The sequence below is a fragment of the Pristiophorus japonicus genome, chromosome 23 (genome assembly GCF_044704955.1).
Source record: "Pristiophorus japonicus isolate sPriJap1 chromosome 23, sPriJap1.hap1, whole genome shotgun sequence".
Lineage (NCBI taxonomy): Eukaryota > Metazoa > Chordata > Chondrichthyes > Pristiophoridae > Pristiophorus > Pristiophorus japonicus.
In genome coordinates, this window is record NC_091999.1 from 24,042,660 (window position 1) to 24,066,480 (window position 23,821).

General features: G+C 46.5%; 1 long non-coding RNA gene across 1 annotated transcript; it reads left to right on the forward strand.

Annotated features, from left to right (window-relative positions):
• The first annotated feature begins 1,292 nt into the window (after positions 1–1,292).
• LOC139235322 (uncharacterized) lies at positions 1,293–22,976 on the forward strand. Its single transcript, XR_011588456.1, has 3 exons — positions 1,293–1,473; positions 11,098–11,286; positions 22,498–22,976. It is a non-coding gene; the product is annotated as an uncharacterized lncRNA (long non-coding RNA).
• The last annotated feature ends 845 nt before the right edge of the window (positions 22,977–23,821 follow it).

The window sequence follows — 23,821 nt, forward strand, 5'->3', positions numbered from 1 at the left end:
GATGGATGAGCAGCCCGGGCAGCGCGCTCAGCCTCCCTGAGGACTCACCTTCTCATGGACACGTGCGGGCTGTGAGATTTGGCCGCCGAGTCGGTGGGTGGCGGCTGTGGGGCACCTTCGGGCGGGGACGGGCCTTGGTTACTGTCGGGGTTTGCCGGGAGTTCGTCCGCCATCTTTGGGCAGCACGGGGCCACCTGCCACGGGGGGCGGGGCTTCCTCAACGTCACAATACTTTCAATTGTCCCGCTGCAGGGCAGGGAGCATGCGCGGCGGCCATCTTACTGCAGGGAGCAGGTGCAGGATGGGGACTAGTGACATGAATACATGAGAACATCAGAAATAGGAGATGAGTCGGCCCTTTGGCCCCTCGAGCCTGCCGCCATTCAATAAGATGATGGTTGCAGCATCTGGGGTGGTTCTCCTTGGAGCAGTGAAGGTGCAGGGCAGGTTTAACAGGTGCTCACAATCAGGAAGACTTTAGATTGAGTCAGGGAACAGAGTGGTTCTGCTCACACAATCAGAGAATGGTTACAGCACGGAAGGCCGTTCGGCCCATCGAACCCTTGCCTGCTCCCAGCTAGTCCCACTGCCTGCCCTTCCCCCAGCCCTGCAAATGTTTTCTTTCAGATACTTATCCAACTTTTTTTTTTGAAAGCTGTGATTGAGTCTTCCTCCACCATCCTTTCAGGCCGTGCTTTCCGGATCCTAACCACTCGCTGCGTAAAATAGATTTTCTGATGTCACCTTTGGTTCTTTTGCCATTCACCTTAAATCCATCTCCTCTGATTCTCTACCCTTCTGCCAGTGGGAACAGTATCTCTCTATCTACTCTGTCCACACCCCTCATGATTTTGAACACTTCTATCAATTCTCCTCTCAACCTTCTCTGCTCTAAGGAGAACAACCCCAGCTTCTCCAGTCAATCCACGGAACTGAAGTCCCTCATCTCGTGAATCATTCTTGTCAATCTTTTCTGCACCCTCTCTCAGGCCTTCACATCCTAATGTGCGATGCCCAGAATTGGACACAATGCTCCAGTTGAGGCCGAACCAGTGTTTTACAAAGGTTCATCATAACCTCCTTGCTTTTGTACTCTGTGATTCCCAGCAACCTGTAAGCTTTTTTAACTGCTTTCCCAACCTGTCCTGTCACCTTCAGTGATTTGTCCACATATACCCGCAGGTCTCACTGTTCATGCACCGCCTTTCGGATTGTACCCTTCAGTTTATATTGTCTATCCTTGTTTATTTCATCATGCTTCTCTAATTTTATTTCTTCACTCAGGTTCACGGTCTTGTTTTATTTCTTCCTCCAAGCCCCTCAACTTAATCTGGCAGTGTAATGTTGGCGAGTAGTGATTGATTGCCCTGGGAACCAACAGGAAGGGAGGTCAGAGGCCGGAGTGCCCAGGGAGCAGCGAGTTCTGCAACCAATCGCGGTGCTTGAGGGGTGGATCCTGAGTCGGCCTGTCGGGTGAGTCTGTGTGAATCCCTGTTAAACAATTTATCTTTTAAAAGTTAAATCAAGATTTCTTTTGTTAACAAAACAATGTAACATTGCTCAGTTTTTTGTTTTCCTGGAGCTCCTATTATGAGTTTCAGACACTTCAGTGCCAAGTTAATCAGGTGTTTAAATGTCATTCATTTTCCTCTTTCCATGACGCTGTTAGTTAAAGGGACAGAGATTGATTTCCCCGCATTATGCATTCGTAGTATTTAAAGTAACATCCTTCCTGTTGTTAGTGAGTTACATTCTGTGCTGGGCGAGATGGCTGGTGTTATCAGCCTTTAAAATACGCATTCTCTTGTTCAAATCTCTCCAGGGTCTCACCCTTCCCTATCTCTGTAACCTCCTCCAGCCCACCAACCCTCTTTGGAACAAAGGAGGCTGAGGGGAGATCTTAATGAGGTGTATAAAATTATGAGCGGCCGAGATAGAGTGGAGAGGAAGGATCTATTTCCCTTCACAGAGGGGTCAGCAACCAGCAGAACTTTTTAGCCAGTACGCAGCAAGCCCAAAAAGAGAGGGGGAAGTTCTGGACTTAGTATTGGGGACTGAAGCTGGGTAAGTGGAAGGGGTATCGATGGGACAGCATTTTGGTGCTAGTGATCATAATTCAGTTTGATTTAGGGTAGTTATGGAAAAGGACAAAGACAGACCAGGAATAAAAGTTCTCAATTGGGGAAGTGCCAATTTTACTAAGCTGAGATGTGATTTAGCCAAAGTGGACTGGAAGCAGCTATATGAGTTGGTGAGAGATTGGGAAACGTTGGTGTTCAGAGGGACCTTGGTGTCCTTGTACACGTATCACTGAAAGTTAATATGTAGGTACAGCAAGCAACGAAGAAAGCAAATGGTATGTTGGCCTTTATTACAAGAGGATTTGAGTACAAGAGTAAAGACGTCTTACTGCAATTATATAGGGTCCTGGTGAGACTGCTGCTGGAGTATTGTGTACAGTTTTGGCTGCTTACCTAAGGAAGGATGTACTTGCTGTTAAGGATGGCAACGAAGGTTCACCAAACTGAATTCCTGGGATGGGAGGATTGTCCTATGAGGAGAGATTGAGTAGACTAGGCATGTATTTTCTAGAGTTTAGAAGAATGAGAGATGATCTCATTGAAACAGACAAAATTCTTACAAGGCGTGACAGGATAGATGCAGGGAGGATGTTTCCTCTGGCTGAGGAGTCTAGAACCAGGGGTCACAGTCTCAAAATAAGGGGTTGGCCATTTAGGACTGAGATGAGCAGAAACTTATTCACTCATTAATCTTTGTAATTCTCTACCCCAGAGGGCTGTGGAGGCTCTGTCTTTGAGCATATTTAAGACAGAGATCGATAGATTTTTGTAAATTAAGGTAATCAAGGGATATGGAATAGTGCAGGAAAGTGAAGTTGAGGTAGAAGATCAGCCATGACCTCATTGAATGGCAGAGCAGGCTCGAGGGGCCGAATGGCTTACTCCTGCTCTGAAATCTTATGTTCTTTTGTTGAAGTTAAATCAGTCTCAGAGCAGTGGGAGGCATTCAATGAAGAGATAATGAGGGTTCAGAGGAAGTATGTTACCTTAAAGAAAAAGGGTGGGACTAATAAATCTAGAGTCCCCTGGATATCAACATAAGAAATAGCGGCAGGAGGAGGCCATAATGCCCCTCGAGCCTGCACGGCCATTCAATAAGATCATGGCTGATCATCGCCCTCAACGCCACTTTCCCGCCTGATCTCCATATCCCTTGATTCCCTTAATATACAAAAATCTATCTATCTCAACCTTGAATGGACTGAGCATCCACAGCCCTCTGGGGGAGAGAATGCCAAAGATTCACAACCCTCTGAGTGAAGAAATTCCTCTTCATCTCTGTCTTAAATGGCCTACCCCTTATCCTGAGACTGTGCCCCTAGTTCTTGACAGTCCAGCCAGGGGAATCAACCTGTCAGTCCCCTTCAGAACCTTGTATGCTTCAATGAGATCACCTCTCATTATTATAAATTCGAGCGTGTATAGGCCCATTCTACACACTATCTCATCATAAGACAGCCCTCTCATCCCAGGAATCTTGTGAACCTTTGTTGCACCATCTCCAAGGCAAGTGTTTCCGTCCTTAGATAAGAAAACAAAACTGTGCCCAATACTCCAGGTGTGGTCTCACCAAGGCCCTGTGCAATTGTAGCAAGACCTCCTTACTCTTATACTCCAAACCCTTGCAATAAAGGACAAACCATTTCCCTTCCTTATTGCTTGCATACCTGCATGCTCACTTTCTGTGTGTCTTGCACAAGGACATCCCAAATCTCTCTGAACACCGATGTTTAAAAGTTTCTCATAATTTAAAAGATACTCTGTTCTTCTGTTGTTCCTACCAAAGTGAATAACCTCACATTTCCCTACATTATACACCATCTGCCCACTCACATAGTCTATCTATGTATATCTTGCAGACTCTTGTGTTCTCACAGCTTACTGTCCCACCTAGTTTTGTATCCTAAACAAATTTGGATACATTACACTCGGTCCCTTCATCTAGGTCATTAATCATGAAATCATAGAAATTTACAGCATGGCAGGAGACCATTTCAGCCCACCGTGTCCGTGCCGGCCGACAAACAGCTATCCAGCCTAATCCCACTCTCCAGCTCTCGGTCCGTAGCCCTGTCGGTGATGACACTTGAAGTGCACATCCGAGTATTTTTCAAATGTGCTGAGTGTTTCTGCCTCTACCACCCTTTCAGGCAGTGAGTTCCAGACCCCCACAAACCTCTGGGTGAAGAAAATTCCCTTCGTATCTCCTCTGAACCAATTACTTTAAATCTGTGCCCCCTTGTTGTTGATCCCTCTGCCAAGGGAAACAGGTCCTTCCTATCCACTCTATCCAGGCCCCTCATAATTTAATACACTTTCATCAGGTCTCCCCTCAGTGTCCTCTGATCCAAAGAAAATTGACTCTGCATCTCCAATCTTTCCTCACAGCCAAAATTCTCCAGTCCAGGCAACATTCTTGTAAATCTCCTCTGTACCCTTTTCAGTACAATCACATCTTTCCTGTAATGTGGTGACCAGAACTGCACACAGTATTCCAATTGCGGCCTAACCAGTTCAAGCATAACCTCCGAGCTCTTGTATTCCATGCCTTGACTAATAAAGGCAAGTATTCCATATGCCTTCTTAACCACCTTATCTACCTGGCCTGCCACTTTCAGGGATCTGTGGACCTACACTCCAAGGTCCCTTTGTTCCTCTACAATTTTCAGTGTTGTAGCATTTAATGTATATTCCCTTGCCTTGTTAGACCTCCCGAAATGTATTACCTCACACTTATCTGGATTAAATTCCATTTGCCACTTTACTGCCCACCTGACCAGTACATTTATAGTTTCCTGCAGTGTGCAGTTTTCTACTTAATTCTCAACCACACAGCCTATTTTAGTGTCACCTTCAAACTTCTTAATCATACCCCCAACATTGAAGTCCAAGTCATTGATATATGCCACAAAAAACAAGGGACCCAGCACTGAGCCCTGCAGGACCCCACTGGAAACAGCCTTCCAGTCACAAAAACACCGAATGGTCCACTCCTGCAACTATTTTCTATGTTTCTATGACCCAACTTCCACAGCTCTCTGAGGCAGCAAATTCCACAGATTTACAACCCTTTGAGAGAAGACATTCCTCCTCATCTCAGTTTTAAATGGGTGGCCCTTTATTCTAAGATTATGCCCTCTAGTTCGAGTCTCCCCCATCAGTGGAAACATCCTCTCTGCATCCACCTTGTCCCGCCCCCTCATAATCTTATACGTTTCGATAAGATCACCTCTCATTCTTCTGAATTCCAATGGATAGAGGCCCAAACTACTCAACCTTTCCTCATAAGTCATCCCCCTCATCCCCAAAACCTTCTCTGAACTGCTTCCAAAGCAAGTATATCCTTTCATAAAGATGGATCAGGAAGGCCAAGATTCCGTTCGCCTTCCTGATCACTTGCTGTACCTGCATACTATCCTTTTGTGTTTCATGCACAAGTACCCCCAGGTCCCGCTGTACTGCAGCACTTTGCAATCTTTCTCAATTTAAATAATAACTTGCTCTTTGATTTTTTTTCTGTCAAAGTGCATGACCTCACACTTTCTAATATTAGACTCCATCTGCCAAATTTTTTCCCATTCACTTAGCCTATCTATGTCCTTTTGCAGATTTTATGTGTCCTCACACATTGCTTTTCCTCCCATCTTTGTATCGGCAGCAAACTTGGCAACATGACATTCAGTCCCTTCTTCCAAGTCCTTTAATATAGAATGTAAATAGTTGGGGTCCCAGCACTGAGCCCTGCAGCACCCCACTAGTTACTGGTTGCCAACCAGAGAATGCACCATTTATCCGACTCTCTGTTTTCTGTTAGTTAGCCAATCCTCTATCCTTGCTGATATATTACCCCCAACCCTGTGAACTTTTATCTTGTGCAGTAACCTTTTACGTGGCACCTTGTCAAATGCCTTCTGGAAGTACAAATACACCACAATCACTGGTTCCCCTTTATCCACCCTGTTTGTTACATCCTCAAAGAATTCCAGCAAATTTGTCAAACATGCCTTCCCCTTCATAAATCCATGCTGACTCTGCCTGACCGAATTTTGCTTTTCCAAATATCCTGCTACTGCTTCTTTAATAATGGACTCCAACATTTTCCCAACCACAGAAGTGAGGCTAACTGGTCTATAGTTTCCTGCTATTTTTCTGCCTCCTTTTTTAAATAAGGACGTTACATTTGCAGTTTTCCAATCGCTGGGGCCTCCCCAGAATCCAGGGAATTTTGGTAAATTACAACCAATGCATCCACTATCCCTGCTGCGACTTCTCTTAAGACCCGAGGATGCAAGCCATCAGCTCCAGGGGATTTATCCACCTTTAGTCACATTATCTTACTGAGTACCACCTTCTTAGTGATTGTGTTAAGTTCCTCCCCTCTGTTGCTCCTTGACTGTCCACTGTTGGGATATTGTTAGTGTCCTCGACCATAAAGACTGATAGAAAATATTTGTTCAGAGTTTCTGCCATCTCCATGTTCCCCATTACTAATTCCGCGGTCTCGTCCTCTAAGGGACCAACATTTACTTTAGCCACTCTTTTCCATTTTATATACCTATAGAAACTCTTGCTATCTGTTTTTATATTTTGTGCTAGTTTACTTTCATAGTCTATCTTCCCTTTCTTAATCATTTTTTTCAGTCATTCTCTGCTGGCTTTTAAAAGCTTCCCAGTCTTCTGTCCTCCCACTAGTTTTGACCACTTTGTATGCCCTTGTTTTTAATTGGATACCGTCCTTTATTTCTTTAGTTAGCCACGGATGCTATCTTTTCTTTTACACCCTTTCCTCCTCACTGGAATATATTTTTCTTGAGAGTTATGCAATATCTCCTTAAATGTACACCACTGTTCATCAACCGTCCTACACTTTAATCTATTTTCCCAGTCCACTTTACCCAGCTCTGCCCTCATACCTACATAGTCTCCTTTATTTAAGATTAGTACGCTGGTTAGAGATCCAACTTTCTCACCCACCATCTGAATTTCAAATTCAGATCATGCTATGATCACTCATTCCAAGGGATCCTTTACTTGGAGATTGTTAATTAATCCTGTCTCATTACACAGGACCAGATCTAAGATGGCCTGCCCCCTGGTTGGTTCCATTACATACTGCTGAAGGAACCCATCCCTTATGCACTCTATGAACTCCTCCTCAAGGCTACCCTGACCAATTTGGTTTGTCCAATCAATATGGAGGTTAAAATCACCCATGATTATTGCTGTTCCCTTTTTACAAGCCCCCACTATTTCCTGGTTTATGCGCTGACCAACAGAGTAGCTCTTGTTAGGGGGCCTATCGACTACACCCACCAGTGACTTTTTCCGCTTATTGTTCCTTATCTCCACCCAAACTGTTTCAACATCCTGATCATTTGAGCCAATATCGTTTCTTCCTATTGCAGTGATTCCATCCTTTATCAATAGAGCTACTCCACCTCCTTTTCTTTTCTGTCTGTCCTTCCGGATTGTCCAGTACCGCTGAATATTTAATTCACCAATTGCTCACCTTGCAACCACGTCTCTGTAATGCCTATCAGATCATACCCATTTGTATCTTTGTGCCGTCAACTCATTTATTTTGTTACAAATGCTTCGTGCATTTAGACAAAGTGCCTTGTTTTTTTACACTTTTTTCCTGCTTGTTTCCTCTCTCCTTCAAACTCACTTTCTTTCTTTTTGCTTTCTAATTCCAGCTTTACTCCCCTTCCTACTGACTCTATTTTCAGGTTCCCATCCCCCTGCCAAGCTAGTTTAACCCCTCCCCAACAGCACTAGCAAACCCCCCGCGAGGTTATTGGTCCCGACTCTGTTGAGGTGCAACCCGTCTGGTTTGTCCATGTCCCACCTCCCCCAGAAGTGGTCTCAGTGCCTCAGGAAACTAACGCCCTCCCGCCTGCACCATCTCTCCAGCCAGGCATTCATCTGCTCTATCCTCCTGTTTCTGTACTCACTAGCTCGTGACATTGGGAGGAATCCGGAGATTACTACCTTTGAGGTCCTGCTTTTTAATCTCTCTCCTAGCTCCCTAAACTTTGCCTGCTGGAGAGGAGAGGGAGGGGAAACAGTGAGTGTGGAATTGAACACAGCCAGAGTTAGCGCTTTAAGGGACAGGGCAGATGGGAGGGAGGGGAACCACTGAGTAGACCACTGAACCCAGGCAGAGTCAGCACCATCAGATGAGGAGATGGAGGGGAACCAGTGAATGTAGAACTGATCCCAGGCAGAGTCAGCACCTTCAGGGGAGGGGAACCAGTGAGTGTAGAACTGAACCCAGCCAGAGTCAGCACCTTCAGGGGAGGGGAACCAGTGAGTGTAGAACTGGAAACAGCCAGTGTTGGCATGTTGAAGGGATGAGAGGGGAACCAGTGACCGTCGAACTGATTCCAGCCCGAGACAGCACCTGAAGGGGCGGGGAGCGAGGGGAACCAGTGAGTGCAGAACTGAAACCAGACAGATTCAGCATCTTCAGGGGAGGAAAGGAGTGGCAGTTGAGAGAAGGTTCATGAGGTTGATTCCGGAGATGAGAGGGTTGACTTATAAGGAAATATTGAGTCGGGATAAATGGTTCATTCTCAGTTTGGCAATCAGTAACTAGTGGGTTCCCGCAGGGATCAGTGCTGGGACCCCAACTATTTACAATCTATACTAACAACTTGGAAGAAGGGACCAAGTTGCTGATGATACAAAGATGGGAGGAAATGCAATGTGTGAGGAGGACACACAAAATCTGCAAAACGACATTGACAGGCGACATGAGTTGGCAAAAATTTGGCAGATGGAGTATAATGTTGGAAAGTATGAGGTCATGCACTTTGGCAGAAAAAAAATCACAGAAGAAGTTATTATTTAAATGGAGAAAGATTACCAAGTGCTACTGTACAGCGGGACCTGGGGGGACTTGTGCATGAAACACAAAAGATCAGTATGCAGGTACAGCAAGTGATCAGGAAGGTCAATGGAATCTTGGCCTTTATTACAAAGGGGATGGAGTATAAAAGCTGGGAAGTCTTGCTGCAGTTGTACAGGGTATTGGTGAGGTCACACTTGGAATACTGCGAACAGTTTTTGTTTCTGTATTTACGAAAGGATATACTTGCTTTGGAAGCAGTTCAGAAAAGGTTCACAAAGTTGATTCTGGAGATGAGGGGGTTGACTTATGAGGAAAGGTTGAATATGTTGGGCCTCTACTCATTGGAATTCAGAAGATAGAAAAGTGATCTTATCGAAATATATAAGATTATGAGGGGGCGTGACAAGGTGGATGCAGAGAGGATGTTTCACTGATGGGGGAGAGTAGAACTAGAGCGCATAATCTTAGAATAAGGGGCCTCCATTTAAAACTGAGATGAGGAGAAATTTCTTCTGAGGGTTGTGGATGTGTGCAATTCACTGCCTCAGAGAGCAGTGGAAGCTGGGACATTGTATAAATTTAAGACAAAAATAGACACTTTCTCAAACGATAAGGTGTTATGGGGAGCGGGCAGGGAAGGGACCTGAGTCCATGATCGGATCAGCCACGATCGTATTAAATGGCAGAGCAGGTTCGAGGGGCCGCATGGCCTACTGCTGATCCGATATCGTATGTTAACCAGTGAGTGCAGAACTGAACAAAGCCAGAGTCAGTGCTTTCAGGGAGGAGGCACAGAGGTTTAGGGAGGGAGTTCAGAGCTTGGGGCCTCGGCAACAGAAGACAAGGCCACCAATGGTTGGGCGATTATAATCAGGGATGCTCAGGAGGCAGAATTAGAGGAGAGCAGACATCTCTGGGGGTTGTGGGGCTGGTGGAGATTACAGAGATAGGGAGGGGCGAGGCCATGGAGGGGTTTGTAAACAAGGATGATAATTTTGAAATCGAAGCGTTGCTTAACCGGGAGCCAATGTAGGTCAGCGAGCACAGGGGGTGATGGGTGAACGAGACTTGGTGCGAGTTAGGACACGGGCAGCCGAGTTTTGGATTAGGTGAAGATTACGTGGGGTAGAATGTGGGAGTCCAGCCAGGAGTGTGTTGGAATAGTCAAGTCTAGAGGTAACCGAGGAATGGACGAGGGTTTCAGCAGAGGGTGAGCTGAGGCAGGGATGGAGACGGCCGATATTACACAGGTGGAAATAGGCGGTCTTGGTTTTCTGGGGATATGTGGTCACAGCATTCTGGATAAGATCATCCGCCATTTTCATAGAATGAAAGCGCAGGAGACCATTCGGCCCATCGTGCCTGTGCTGGCTCTATGGTAGAGCTATCCAGTTAGTTCCACTCCCCTGCTCTTTCCCCATAGCTCTGCAAATATTGTCCCTTTAGTATTTATCCAGTTCACTTTTGAAAGCCACTGTTGAATCTGCTTCCACCGCCCTATCAGGCAGTGCATTCCAGATTGCAACAACTCGCTGCTTATACAATGGTACCTCATGTCGCCTCTGCTTCTTTTGCCAATCACCTGAACTCTGTGTCCTCTGGTTACTGACTGTTCTGCCACTGGAAAGTGTTTCTCCTTATTTAATCTATTAAAACCGTTCATGATTTTGAACGCTCTATCAAATCTCCTTAACCTTTTCTGTTCCAAGGAGAATTACCGCAGCTTCTCCAGTATCTCCACATAACTGAAGTCCCTCCTCCTTCGTACCATTCCAGTAAATCTCTTCTGGTCCCTCTCTAAGGTGCAGATACCCTTCTGAAAGTGTGGTGCCCAGAATTGAGCACAATGTGTCAGCTGAGGCCTAACCAATGTTTATAAAGGTTGAGCAGAACTAAACATCAAATGCTGCTATTTGTGTGATGGGGTTTAGACGGGCGAGGTTTATCCAGTCAGTTGGATGTGAGCTGAAACATGTGCACTTGGAGCGGGGAGCCAGGGAAACGCTGTGTAACCGGGCACAGACACTCTGCACAGCCCACACATCACTTGTTTCCCACTTGGCCCAGAAGGATGTATTAAATGCAACAATTCATTTGATTTGACTTTAAATAGTTTTGTTTATAAATTTAATTATGCTTCTCTAATTTTATTTCTTATATCAGATTCACGACCCCATTTTATTTCTTCCTCTGAGCCCCTCAACTTAATGTGGCAGTGTAATGTTGGCGAGTGGTGATTGATTGTCCTGGGAACCAACAGGAAGAGAGGTCAGAAGCCGGAGGGCCCAGGGAGCAGCATGTTCTGCAACCAATCGCGGTGCTTGAGGGATGGATCCTGAGTCAGCCTATCAGGTGAGTCTGTGTGAACCCCTGTTAAACGATTCATCTTTTAAAGTTAAATCGAGATTTCTTTTGTCAGCAAAACAGTTTAACATTTGTCAGTATTTCGTTTCCCTGGAGTTCCTATAATGAGTTTCAGACACTTCAGTGCCAAGTGGACCAGGTGTTTAAAGGTGATTCATTTCCCTCATGTCGCTGTTAGTTAAAGATACAGAGATTGATTTCCCTTCATTATGCATCTTTTGTAAGTAAACAAAAATCCTTTCTGTTAGCAGTGAGTCACATTCTGCACTGGGGGAGACGGCTGGTGGCTTCAGGCTTTAAAATTCTCATCCTCTTGTTCAAATCCCTCCAAGGCCTCACCCCTCCCTATCTCTGTAACCTCCTCCAGCCCGCCAATCCTCTTAATAAGGAGAAACAATTTTCAGTGTCAGAAAGTTCAGTGACCAGAGGCACAGATTGAATGTGATTGACAAATGAACCAGATGCTACATGAGGGGACTAATGAAGCAGCGAGATGTTCTGGCCTGGAACACACTGCCTGTTCGGGTGCTGGAAGCAGATTTACTTGTAACTTTCGAAAGAGATAAACATGAGTTGAAAACATTTTCAGCGTTATGGGGCAAGAGTAGGACAGGAGTCCCCTGAGTGCATCTCGCTCGCTAACCGGTTTTCAGTTCTGGATACTGATGGTTTCTCTGGGGAGTGCAGCCAGAGCCATGTCCACGACACCGTGGGTGGCTCAGCTGCACAGGGCGGGGAGGAAGAAAAGTGGAAGAGCAATAGTGGTGGTGGATTTGATAGTTAGGGGAACAAACAAGTGCTTCTGCAGGCACAGACATGATTCCAGGATGGTATGTTGCCTCCCTGGTGCCAGGGTCAAGGATGTCACTGAGCGGCTGCAGGACATTGTTGAGGGGGGAGGATGAACATCCAGAGGTTGTGGTCCACATCGGGTCCAATGACATTGGCAGAAAGAGGGATGAGATCCTGCAGGCAGATTTTAGGGAGCTAGGAAAGAGATTAAAAAATAGGACCTCAAAGGTAGTAATGTCCGGATTACTCCCGGTGCCATGTGCTGGTGAGTACAGAAATAAGAGGATAGAGCAGATGAATGCATGGCTGGAGTTTGGTGCAGGAGGGAGGGCTTTAGATTCCTGAGGCATTGGGAGCGTTTCTGGGGGAGGTGGGACCAGTACAAGCCGGACAGGTTGCACCTCAACAGGACCGGACAATATCCTCACTGGATAGAGAGAGAGGGCACGGTATGGATAGAGAGAGAGGGCACAGTATGGATAGAGAGAGAGGGCACAGTATGGATAGAGAGAGAGGGCACAGTATGGATAGAGAGAGAGGGCACAGTATGGATAGAGAGAGAGGACAGTATGGCTATTGTTTGGAAGGCAGAGGAAACAAAGGCTAGAAAATAGACAATAAGGGAGTTTGGCAGCGCTAAATGTCAGTGCCAGTGTGTTTCAATGAGATCACCTCTCATTCGTCTAAACTCCAGAGAGTATAGGCCCATTCTACACAAACTCTCATCATAAGACAGTCCTCTCATCACAGGAATCAATCTAGAAATACTTCAATGCCAATGCAAGGAGTCTAGGGATTCAGGCAGATAAGCTGAGGGCACAGACAGACATGTGGGGGTATGATATTGTAACTATTAGTGAAACACGGCTAAAAGAACTGCAGGAATGGCAGCTCAACATTCCTGGTTACAGGGTTTTAAGACGAGATAGAGACGGGGATAAAAAAAGGAGAGCGCGTCGCAGTATTGATTAAAGAAACAATTCCAGCTGTGGGGAGGGATGATATGTTCGAAGGATCATCAAATGAGGCCACATGGGAGAAGTGAAGAACAAAAAAGGGGCAATCACACTGCTGGGGATGTACTATAGACCCCCAACCAGTCAGAGGGAGACAGAAGAGCAAATATGTCAGCACATTTCTGCTACATGCAAAATAATAGGGCAGTAATAGTCGGGGATTTCAACGACCCAAATATTAACTGGGATAGAATTAGTATGAAAGATATAGAAGGAGCAGAATTCTTAAAATGCATTCAGAAGAACTTTTTTTAGCCATTACGTAGCAAGCCCAACAAGAGAGGGGGTGGTTCTGGACTTAGGTTTAATGAATGAAGCTTGGGCAGGTGGAAGGGGTATCAGTGGGAGAGCATTTTGGTGCTGGTGATCATAATTCAGTTAGATTTAGGGTAGTTATGGAAAAGGACAAAGATGGACCAGGAATAAAAGTTCACAATTGGGGTAAAATTAATTTTACTAAGCAGAGATGTGATTTAATCAAAGTGGACTGGAAACAGCTACTTGAAGGTAAATTAGTGTCAGAGCAGTGGGAGGCATTAAAGGAGGAGATAGTGAGGGTTCAGAGCAAGTATGTTCCCTTAAGATAAAGGGTGGGACTAATAAATCTAGAGCCCCTTCGATGTCAATATTAGAATATCAGAGATCGGAGCAGGAGTAGGTCATACGGCCCCTCGAGCCTGCTCCACCATTCAATAAGATCATCGCCCTCAACTCCACTTTCCCACCTGATCTCCATATCTCTTGATTCCCCGAGAGTCCAAAAATCTATCTATCTCAGCCTTGAATAGACTGAGCATCCACAGCCCTCTGGGGCAGAGAATTCCAAAGATTCACAACCCTCTGAGTGAAGAAATTTCCCATCTCTGTCTTAAATGGCCTCCCCCTTATCTTGAGCCCCCGAGTTCTAGTCACTCCTGCCCGGGGGAATCGAACTCTCAGCATCTCCCCTGTCAATACCCTTCAGAATCTTGTCTGTTTCAAAGAGAACCCCTCTCATTCTTCTAAACTCCAGAGAGTATAGGTCCATTCTACACAATCTCTCATCGTAAGACAGCTCTCTCATCCCAGGAATCAATCTTGTGAACCTCCGTTGCACCATCTCCAAGGCAAGTATATCTTTCCTTAGATAAGGAGACTGAAACTGCCCAGTACTCCAGGTGTGGTCTCACCAAGGCCCTGTACAATTGTAGCAATAGATCCTTACTCTTATACTCCACCCCCTTACTGCTTGCTGTACCTGCATGTTCGCTTTCTGTGTTTCTTGCATAAGGACACCCAAATCTCTCTCAACACCAACATTTAAAGTTTCTCACCATTTAAAAGATATTCTGTTTTTCTATTCTTCCTACCAAAGTGAATAACCTCACATTTCCCGACATTATACTCAATCTGCCACCTTACTGCCCATTCACATCGTCTATCTATCTATCTTTGCACTCTTGTGTTCTGCTCACAGCTTACTGTCTCACCGAGCTTTGTATCGTCAGTAAATATTACACTGGGTCCCTTTATCTAGGTCATTAATATAGATTGTAAATAGCTGAGGCCCCAGCACTGATCCTTGCTGCACCCCACTAGTTACAGCCTGCCTCACACACTCCAATTGGTTGGAGGACCAACCACCCATTCGGTCCTCCAGCCCCGCCCCACTCTTCCTATTGGTGGGGAGCTGCCGTCAATCACCCGGGCAGTGTGAGCTGAGCATGTGCAGGCCCCGGGCCCAGATATAAACCGGGGAACATTCTCCCCACACCGGGGGAGATACAAACCGGGGAACATTCTCCCCACACCGGGGCGGGGGGGATATAAACCGGGGAACATTCTCCCCACACCGGGGCGGGGGGGATATAAACCGGGGAACATTCTCCCCACACCGGGGCGGGGGGGATATAAACCGGGGAACATTCTCCCCACACCAGGGGGAGGATATAAACCGGGAAACATTCTCCCCACACCAGGGGGGGGGGGATATCAAGCGGGGAACATTCTCCCCACACCGGGGGAGATACAAACCGGGGAACATTCTCCCCACACCGGGGCGGGGGGGATATAAACCGGGGAACATTCTCCCCACACCGGGGGGAGGGTGGATATAAACCGGGGAACATTCTCCCCACACCAGGGGGGAGGATATAAACCGGGGAACATTCTCCCCACACCGGGGGGGGGATATCAAGCGGGGAACATTCTCCCCACACCGGGGAGAGGGGATATAAACCGGGGAACATTCTCCCCACACCGGGGGAGTGGGATATAAACCGGGGAACATTCTCCCCACACCGGGGGAGTGGGATATAAAGCGGGGAACATTCTCCCCACACCGGGGGGAGGGGATATAAACCGGGGAACATTCTCCCCACACCGGGGGGAGGGGATATAAACCGGGGAACATTCTCCCCACACCGGGGGGAGGGGATATAAACCGGGGAACATTCTCCCCACACCGGGGGGAGGGGATATAAACCGGGGAACATTCTCCCCACACCGGGGGGGGGGGATATAAACCGGGGAACATTCTCCCCACACCGGGGGGAGGGGATATAAACCGGGGAACATTCTCCCCACACCGGGGGGGGGATATCAAGCGGGGAACATTCTCCCCACACCGGGGAGAGGGGATATAAACCGGGGAACATTCTCCCCACACCGGGGGGGTGGGATATAAAGCGGGGAACATTCTCCCCACACCGGGAAAGGGGGGGGATATAAACCGGGGAACATTCTCCCCACACCGGGGGGGGGGCGGATATAAACCGGGGAACATTCTCCCCACACCGGGGCGGGGGGATATAAACCGGGGAACATTCTCTCCACACCGGGGGGGGGGGGGGGGATATAAACCGGGGAACATTCTCCCCACACCGGGGGAAGGGGATATAAACCGGGGAACATTCTCCCCACACCGGGGGGAGGGTGGATATAAACTGGGAACATTGTCCCCACACCGCTGTGGGGGGGGGGGGGAGATATAAACCGGGAAACATTCTCCCCACTCCGGGGGGGGGGATATAAACCGGGAAACATTCTCCCCACACTGGGGGGCGGGGGATATAAACCGGGGAACATTCTCCCCACACCAGGGGGCGGGGGATATAAACCGGGGAACATTCTCCCCACACCAGGGGGCGGGGTATATAAACCGGGGAACATTCTCCCCACACCGGGGCGGGGGGGATATAAACCGGGGAACATTCTCCCCCTGCCTGCCGGGTCCTGGGTCCGCTCCAGCCCGAAGGAGCGGTCAGTGCATGCGCTGTGTCTGCGTCAAACTCTCGGAGCGTCTGTAAATCAACGAGAAACAGTAATGGACCAGGGAGCGTCTGTAAATGAAGGAGCAATGGTGACTGAGCAGGGAGCGCCTGTAAAGAATTCTAGAATCACAGAATATTGCAGCACAGAAGGGGGCCATTTGGCCCATCGAGTCTGTGCCGATACTTTCGGGGAGCAATCCGGTTATCCCACTTCCCCCGCTCTTTCCCCAAATTCCTGCAATATCATTCTGCTTCAAGTCTTTGTCCAGTTCACTTTTGAAGGCTACTATTGACTCTGTCTCCACCGCTCCGTCAGGCAGTGCATTCCAAACCCTAACCACTCCTTGTGGGAAAATGGTTTTCCTCATGTGACCTCGGTTTTTGCCAATCGCCTCAAATCTGTGCCCTCTGGTTATCAGTGTTAGAAACAGTTTCTCGATTTATTCTATCTCATCTTCATGATTTTTAACACCTCTATCAAATCTCGTCTGAGCCTTCTCCGCCCCAAGGAGAACAATCCCAGCTTGTCCAGTCTCCACATAAATGAAGTTCCTCATCCCTGGCACCATTCCAGTAAATGTCTTCTGTCCCCTCTCCAAAGCCTTTGTGTCCTTCCTGAAGTGTGCCCAGAATTGGACCCAATCCTCCAGCTGGGGTCGAGCTAGTGTTTTATATAGCTTTAGCATAACTTCCCGGCTTTAGTACTCTGTGCCTCGATTTATAAAGCCAGGATCCTTTACGCTTTATCAACAGCTTTGTTAACCTGTCCTGCCACCTTCAAAGATTAAAATCTTTAAATATTTCAAAAAATGGAGCAGAAATGGAGAGTGGTCAGGGAGCGTCTGTAAAGGAAGGAGAAATGGAGAGTGGTCAGGGAGTGTCTGTAAAGGAAGGAGAAATGGAGAGTGGTCAGGGAGCGTCTGTAAAGGAAGGAGAAATGGAGAGTGGTCAGGGAGCGTCTGTAAAGGAAGGAGAAATGGAGAGTGGTCAGGGAGCGTCTGTAAAGGAAGGAGAAATGATGACTGGGCACGAAGCTCAATTTTAAAATTCTCATCCTTGTTTTCAAATCCCTCTGTGCCCTCGCCCCTCCCTACCTCTGTAACCTCCTCCAGCCCTCCAACCCTCCAGGATCTCTGGCCTCACATTCCTGGTTTTAATCACACCACCATTGGTGGCCATGCCTTCAGCTGCCTCGGCCCTTAGCTCCAGAATTCTCTCCCTCCTCCTTTAAGACCCAAACAACAGAAGAAATAGGAGCAGGAGTCGGCCATTTGGCCCCTCGAGTCTGCTCCGCCATTCCATAAGATCATGGCTGATCTGATCATGGATTCAGCTCCACTTCTCTGTCCGCTCCCCATAACCCTTTACTCCCTTATTGTTCAAAAATCTGTCTATCTCCACCTTAAATATATTCAATGACACAGCCTCTACAGCTCTCTGGGGCAGAGAATTGCACAGATTTACAACCCTCTGAGAGAAGAAATTTCTCCTCATCTCTGTTCTAAATGGGCGGTCCCTTATTCGAAGACTATGTCCTCGAGTTTTAGTTTCCCCTATGAGTGCAAATATCCTCTCTGCATCCATCTTATCGAGCCCCCTCATTATCTTATATGTTTCAATAAGATCACCTCTCATTCTTCTGAACTCCAATGAGTATAGGCCCAACCTATTCAACCTATCTTCAGAAGACAACCCCCTCAGATCCGGAATCAACCTAATGAACCTTCTCTGACAGCCTCCAATGCAAGTATATCCCTCCTTAAATAAGGAGACTAAAACTGTACACAGTACTCCAGGTGTGACCTCACCAATACCCTGTACAGTTGTAGCAGGACTTCTCTGCTTTTATACTCAAAACCTCTTTTGTAATAAAGGCCAGCATTCCATTTGCCTTCCTGATTACTTGCTGTACCTACATACTAACTTTTTGTGTTTCATGCACAAGGACCCCCAGGTCTCTCTGTACTGCAGCACTTTGCAATTGTTCTCCATTTGAATTATAATTTGCTTTTCTATTATTTCTGCCAAAGTGGATAATCTCACAATTTCCCACATTATACTCCATCTGCCAAATTGTTGCCCACTCACTGAGCCTTTGCAGATTTTTTGTGTCCTCCTCACAATTTGCTTTCCCACCCATCTTTGTATCATTAGCAAACTTGGCTACATTACAATCTGTCCATTCATCCAAGTCATTAATATAAATTGTAAATAGTTGAGGACCCAGCACCGATCCCTGCGGCACCCCACTAGTCATTGTTTGTCAACTGGAAAATGACCCATTTATCCCGACTCTCTGTTTTCTGTTAGTTCGCCAATCCTCTATCCATGCTAATATATTGACCCCAACCCAGTGAGCTTTTATCTTGTGCAGTCACCTCTTATGTGGCACCTTATCGAATGCCTTCTGGAAATCCAAATACACCACATCCACTGGTTGCCCCTTATCCACCCTGCTCATTACATCCTCAAAGTACTCCAGTGAATTTGTCAAACCTGATTTCCCTTTCATAAAACCATGCTGACTCTGCTTGATTGAATCATGCTTTTCCAAATGTCCCATTGCTGCTTCCTTAATAATGGACTCCAACATTTTCCCAACGACAGATGTTAGGGTAACTGGTCTATAGTTTCCTGCTTTTTGTCTGCCTCCTTTTTTGAATAGGGGCGTTACATTTGCGGCTTTCCAATCTGCTGGGACCGCACCAGAATCCAGGGATTTTTGTGAGATTACAACCAATGCATCCAATATCTCTGCAGCCATTTCTCTTAAGACCCTGGGATGCAAGCCATCAGGTCCAGGGGACTTGTCCGCCTTTAGTCCCATTATTTTACCTAGTGCCACTTCATTACTGATAGTGATTGTATTAAATTCCTCCCTACCTATAGCCCCTTGATTATCCACTATTGGGATGTTTTTAGTGTCTTCCACCGTGAAGATTGATACAAAATATTTGTTCAACGTCTCTGCCATTTCCCTGTTCTCCATTATTAATTCCCCAGTCTCATCCTCCAGGGGACCAACATTTACTTGAGCCACTCTTTTCCTTTTTAACCCTCTTTAAAATGTGCATCTTTGACCCTCGGAGTCAAATTCTATCTGATAATGCTCCTGTGAAGCACCAGGGGCAATTTTACAGAGTTATTTCACGGCTGAGATAGATACATTTTTGGTGTTTGGGGAATCGAGGGATATGGAGATCGGGCGGGAAAGTGGAGTTGAGGTTGATGATCAGCCATGATGTTATTGAATGGTGGAGCAGGCTCGAGGGGCCGTATGGCCTACTCCTGCTCATAACTCTTATGTTCTTAAAGGTGTTATATAAATGAAATTTGTTGTTGTCTATAAAGGAAGGAGAAATGGTGATGGGTCAGGGAGAGCATTTGATCAGAACTGGGAGATATGGCAGATGGACAGCTTCTAGGAAGCGACAGAGTGAGGGAAAGGAGAGAGAGAGAGAGACCATGTACACAAGAAATGAACTGTAAAGTTGGGTGGTGAAGAGGAGGTGGGGAAGTGACAGCAGACAAAAGGAGGCACAATGGGAGAAGGGAGAGGAATAAAAGACACATAGAAAATAAAAAGACTTGCATTTATTTTGCACCTTTCACCACCACCAGATGCCCCAAAGCACTTTACAGTCAATTAAGTTCTTTTTGAAGTGTAGTCACTATCGTAATGTAGGAAACGCAGCAACCAATTTACAATGTGATAATGACCAGATAATCTGCTTTACTGATAAGGGAAAATATTGGCCAGGACATCGGGGATAACTCCCCTGTTCTGCTTGAAATAGTGCAATGGGACCTTTTACGTCCACCTGAGGGAGCAGACGGTGCCTCGGTTTAACATCTTATCCAAAAGACAGCACCTCCGACAGTACAGCAGTCCCTCAGCACTGCACTGGAGCATCAGCTGAGATTTTTGTGTTCATGTCTCTGGAGTGCGACATCAACCCACAACCTTGTGACCCAGAGGCAAGTGTATTACCCACTGAGTCACAGCTGACACAAATACTGACATAGTTAGAGCAGGTTAGCTCAGTTGGAGATGTTGGATGATGCATTTATCAATGCTTAGATATTTTTCTATTCCTCAAAATCAGTAACATTTTGGAAGGTTCAGGTCAAGGTTCACAGATTAACAATAAGAAATAGGAGCAGGAGGAGGCCATTGGATCCCTCGAGCCTGCTCTGCCATTCAATAAAATCATGGCTAATCTGATCTTGACTTCAACTCCACTTTCCTGCCTGCTCCCCATAACTCTTGACTCCCCTGTAATTCAAAAATCTGTCTATCTCCCCTTTAAATATATTGACTGACTCAGCCTCCACAGCTCTCTGGGGTACAGAATTCCAAAGATTCACGACCCTCAGAGAAGAAATTCCTCCGCATCTCCGTTTTAAATGGGCGATCCCTTATTCTGAAACTATGCACCCGAGTTCTAGATTCCTCCACGAGGGGAAACATCCTCTCTGCATCTACCCTGTCAAGCCCCCTCAGAATCTTACACGTTTCAATAAGATCACCTCTCATTCTTCGAAACTCCAATGAGTACAGGCCCAACCTGCTCAAGCTTACTTCATAAGACAACCCCTTCATCTCAGGAATCAACCTCGTGAACCTTCTCTGAACTGTCTCCAATGCAAGTATATCCCTCCTTAAATAAGGAGACCAAAACTGTATGCAGTACTCCAGGTGTGGTCTCACGAACACCCTGTACAGTTGTAGCAAGACTTCTCTACTTTTATACTCCATTCCCCTTCAATAAAGGCCAACATTGCATTTGCCTTCCTGATTACTTGCTGTACCTGCATGCTAACTTTTTGTGTTTCATGCACAAGGACCCCCAGATCCCTCTGTACCGCAGCATTTTGTAGTCTCCATTTAAATAATAATTTGCTTTTTTATTCTTCCTACCAAAGTGCATAACCTCACATTTTCCCACATTATACTCCATCTGCCAATTTTTTACCCACTCACTGAGCCTGTCCATAACCCTTTGCAGATTCTTTGTGTCCTTCTCACAACTTGCTTTCCCACCTATCTTTGTATCAACAGCATATTTGGCTGCAGTGCACTCCGTCCCTTCATCCAAGTCATTAATATAGATTGTAAATAGTTGAGGCCCCAGCACTGATCCCTGTGGCACCCCACTAGTTACAGTTTGCCAACCTGAAAATGACCCATTTATCCCGACTCTGTGTTTTCTGTTCGTTAGCCAATCCTACATCTATGCTAATATATTACCCCCAACCCTGTGAGCTCTTATATTGTGCAGTAACCTTTTATCTGGAACCTTACCGAATGCCTTCTGGAAATCCAAATACACAACTGCTACTGGTTCCTCTTCATCCACCCTGCTCGTTACATCCTCAAAGAACTCCAGCAAATTTGTCAAACCTGATTTCCCTTTCATAAAACCATGCTGTCTCTGCTTGACTATTATGGTTTTCTAAATGTCCTGCAACTATTTCCTCAATAATGAACTCCAGCATTTTCCCAATGATAGATGTTCAGCTAACTGCTCTATAGTTTCCTGCTTTCTCTCTCTCTCCCTCCCTTGTTGAATAGAGGTGTTGCATTTGAGGTTTTCCAATTCACTGGGACCTTGCCAGAATCCAGGGAATTTTGGTAGATAACAACCAATCCATCCACTTTCTCTGCAGCCACTTCTTTTAAGACCCCAGGATGCAGGTCATCAGGTCCAGGGGACGTCCACCTTTAGTCCCAATAGTTTGTCTCGTACTTTTTCTCTAGTGATAGTGATTGTTTTAAGTTTCTCGCTCCCTGTGACCCCTTGATTATCTATTATTATTGGGATGCTTTTAGTGTCTTCCACCGTGAAGACCACACAAAATATTTGTTTAAAGTCTCTGCCATTTCCCCGTTTAATTCTCTCAGGGACCAATGTTTATTTTTGCTATCTCTTCCTTTTTATATATCTGTAGAAGCTCTGACTGTATTTATGTTCCTTGTCAGTTTACCCTCAATCTATCTTCTCCCTCTTTATTATTTTTATTAAGTCAATACTTAAAGCCACACAGCAGAAGGAAAGAATGTTCCATAGAAACTAGAATTGTCTCTTCTGAATTTCGATCCTGTACTTAGTGATGACTTTTGTAAACTCCTTTTGCAGGGTGTTAGAAGGGGAGGATTTGAAGAAGGGAAACTCAAACTAAACATCACGTCATGATCAGATAGAGTCACTCGATTCAGCAGGACTTGAATATCATCGGCCTTTGAATGTGAAGGAGAAATGTTTGTTTATTCTGTCTGTGGGGAAAGATTACAAACATCAATGTGACTGAAAAAGCACTGAGACACACACACACCCGAGTGAGAGTGTTTCAGTGCACTGATTGTGGAAAGAGCTTTAACCAGTTACACAGCCTGAAAAACCCTCGAACCATTCACAGCGGGGAGAAACTGTAAACGTGTTGTGTGTGGAGGAGGCTTCAACTGATCATCCAACCTGGAGAGACGAAAGCACACCCGCACCATGGAGAAACCGTGGAAATGTGGGGACTGTGGGAAGGGATTCAGCTACCCGTCTGCGCTGCAAATTCATCAACACATTCACAGTGGGGAGAAGCCGTTCACCTGCCCCGTGTGTGGGAAGCCATTCACTCAGTCATCCAGCCTGGTGAAACACCAGCTTGTTCACACTGGGGAGAGGCCGTTCACCTGCTCTGAATGTGGGAAAGGATTCATTCAGTCATCCGACCTGCTGGCACACCAGCGAGTTCACACTGGGGAGAGGCCGTTCACCTGCTCTGAGTGCGGGAAGGGATTCACTGTGTCATCCAGCCTGCTGAGTCACCAGCGAGTTCACACTGGAGAGAGGCCGTTCATCTGCTCCGTGTGTGGGAAGGGATTCACTGTTTCATCCAACCTGCTGGCACACCAGCGAGTTCACACCGGGGAGAGGCCGTTCACCTGCTCGGAGTGTGGGAAAGGATTCACTCTGTCATCCAATCTGCTCAAACACCAGCGAGTTCACACTGGGGAGAGGCCGTTCACCTGCTCCGTGTGTGGGAAGCGATTCACTCGGTCATCCCACCTGCTGGCACACCAGCGAGTTCACACTGGGGAGAGGCCGTTCATCTGCTCCGTGTGTGGGAAGGGATTCACTGTGTCATCCAATCTGCTGGCACACCAGCGAGTTCACACTGGGGAGAGGCCGTTCATCTGCTCCGTGTGTGGGAAGGGATTCACTGTGTCATCCCGCCTGCTGACACACCAGCGAGTTCACAAGTGACTGCAGTGGTTGGATTCTGCTATCATTGCTGCTGTTAATCACATCCCGACTGAATCGTGTCCATTCCGACAGTTGAAGTTTGTTTCTGATGATAATAACCCCTATAACTGGGCTGGAATATAATATTTGATGTTTCAATAACAGAGTGTGTCGACATTTAATATTCCAAGATAAGAGGAGACTAATTGATGTCCTGTTACTG